The sequence below is a fragment of the Nicotiana tabacum genome, chromosome 23 (assembly GCF_000715075.1).
Source record: "Nicotiana tabacum cultivar K326 chromosome 23, ASM71507v2, whole genome shotgun sequence".
NCBI classification, from domain to species: Eukaryota; Viridiplantae; Streptophyta; class Magnoliopsida; order Solanales; family Solanaceae; genus Nicotiana; species Nicotiana tabacum.
In genome coordinates, this window is record NC_134102.1 from 101,233,511 (window position 1) to 101,236,075 (window position 2,565).

Here is a 2,565-nt window from a genome sequence, read left to right on the forward strand (position 1 = left end):
ACATGACCCTAGGTTGCGGCTCACGGAAGGCCACAATGCCACCTCATATAAACACTACTACTCGACCTGCTCGCCCAAACTTCTCAACCATAACTAACAGAGTCCGCTCATCGAGGTCGTCCAGGGTTGACCTCAATAAGCGGAGGGACTAACTATATAGGTCATAGTTTGCCCCAAGGGAATCTAGCATGAAGTGGTGTTACGGAAAATGATGTGGCCGAGGTTGACTAGTAAACAATGGAGCTCGTGGCCAGGCAATCGATAATGGTCGAGGTCAAGTATCGAGAACAGTACTAACGGCTAGTTTTTGTAACAAGATATTTAAGGGAATATTCCAATGAATATTCTTTATACTTGTCCTTTTAGGGTTGACTGGGACATGTCCCATATAAATAGAAAAATTGATAAGGGGAGTGAGGGGTAATTCTCATTTGATCAGAACACTTTTTGAGAAGACGACTCTCTTTGAAAAGGGCACTAGCTTTTTATAAAGATTCTCGTTCATATTATTCCCCACGTTTTCATCATATCCAAGGATTGTTCATACAAATCTTGGATCTATTTGTCATTCATCGTTGTGAGGCAGAATATTCTCTTTGTCCACTTATTATCGGGTGAATCATTCTCCTTATTTACATAAATACCATTTATTAACATTTATTGCTAGATATGTCTCATTTGATGTTCTAGTGGTAAGGAAATTGCATATTTATTGTCATTAATCATATGCAAACTGTGTCTCTCACATAGTGGATCCTTGTGCTTAATATCTAAAGTTATTATCCTTAACTAGGTTTAACCCTTCATTATTAAATTTAACAATTTAACGTGAGATTATATTTCTTGATCAAACAGCTAACACAGTCCTTGGATTGATAAAGTGGCAAATAATAATATGGGTGATTCTTCTAATAAGATGCTTATATATCTAATGAACAACTTGAAATTTCACTACTAGAAATCCGGTAAAAAAACGATCAAAGTTGGTCGGTAATGGCCAATAACCGACCAAAACGCGATCATTTATGTGTGGACGGTATTTTAGGGGTCGGAAAGGAATACCGACCAAAGTTGGTCGGAAATTATCGATCAACTTTGGTCGGTCAATTAAATTCAAAAAGAAAAAAATATTGCAAAAAAAAACCGACCATTGTCTTTGATCTAAATTTTTTATTCGTGTCGAAATATGTAGTGCTTACTGCCCGGCACTGCAAAATAGTAAGAGATTTATTTCTTAGATTTTCATATGGTTAAAGCGCTCTATGCACCTCTCGAACTCATAATCTGGAAATATATTTATTTCTTCTTTCATTACTTGGCCTTTTTTTCCCTGAATTATTTATATCAAATAAAATTCATTAACTGTATCTCTTTATTTAATTAGTAACGTACAATTGTACTCATTATTCTTTTAGACACAAACAACATTTAAAAACGATATTTAGCCAAGGAATTTCTTACTATTCGTTCTTCCTTCTTGTAATCTATGTTTTGAATATAAAGTTAGAGAACTGAAACTGAAAATATTTAATAGGAGTAGTGATACATATGTAATGCTAATATTAAATGGTGAAAAATTCATTCCCCCTTTATATATTTTTCTTAATTATTGTTCCTCTTCCTCTTCTCTCACTCCATTACGTATGAATTCAATGTGTAGTATTCATTTGGAATGTAAAACGTTTCCAATACTTTTTTTCGTAAAAATAAATGCAAAAAGGATACTTGTTTCGGTTGAAGCTACATTCACTAGTGTTGGCTTAAAAGAATTCATCACCTTTTCTTACTATCATTAAATGTTGTTGAGATTACAGCCAGTGGTCCCTAATTTTAAAGACAATATTGCACTAGAATTGGAAGGGTGTGCCAGGCCAAGGCAATAGTGCAACGCCAAGGCGACACGTGAAAGCCCCGATAGCAAGCTACCGTGGTAGACTCTCCCTTTTAAAAAATTGAGTTAATATCGTGTGGGTCGATGACTCACATATCAGATATTAAACTGATAAGAACAGATACTACACTTGATCTTAGCCAAAAGGCCGAGAAAGGTATGCTTTTCTTCTTCTCGAGTCGCTTAATTTATACCTGATGCTTCTGCTTCTTCTTTTCTCACCCTCGATGTGGGAATAAAATAGCAAGACCAGATAAAGTTCCTTTCATAAAAAACTGAAAGCCTTTTCTTATAGTTACGGCCAAATCTTTGCTTTGCTCGTAGAATATGCTTCCTTAGAAAACAGCTTATTGAGTTCTTTTAACTGGTCATGTAAGTCTTTATGTTTAATTAATATATAATCCCTGTGCCATTGGAAGAATGTTATGTTTAGTTTACCCAATTTGCTCCAACGTTGAAACTCTTACAAATTACAAATAAACTCAAACTACACTGGCTAATAGCATTTCAAAAGACTTTTTTGGGGCAAAACCTCAAACAGAAGAACATTAAATGCATAGGTTATAGTTCTTACGGCTGCAACATTTAAAACAAGTATCTGTCTGAGCACAAACAGCCTTACCTGCCTAATAATTTCGTTTTTCATTTTTATTGTTTTTGCAGTGAATTTCTGA

At 34.9% G+C, this 2,565-nt stretch overlaps 1 non-coding gene across 1 annotated transcript; it reads right to left on the reverse strand.

The window, feature by feature from the left end:
- Positions 1–1,856: 1,856 nt before the first annotated feature.
- On the reverse strand, positions 1,857–2,052 carry LOC142177922 (U2 spliceosomal RNA). Its single transcript, XR_012706450.1, has one exon. It is a non-coding gene; the product is annotated as a U2 spliceosomal RNA (small nuclear RNA).
- Between the last annotated feature and the right edge of the window lie 513 nt (positions 2,053–2,565).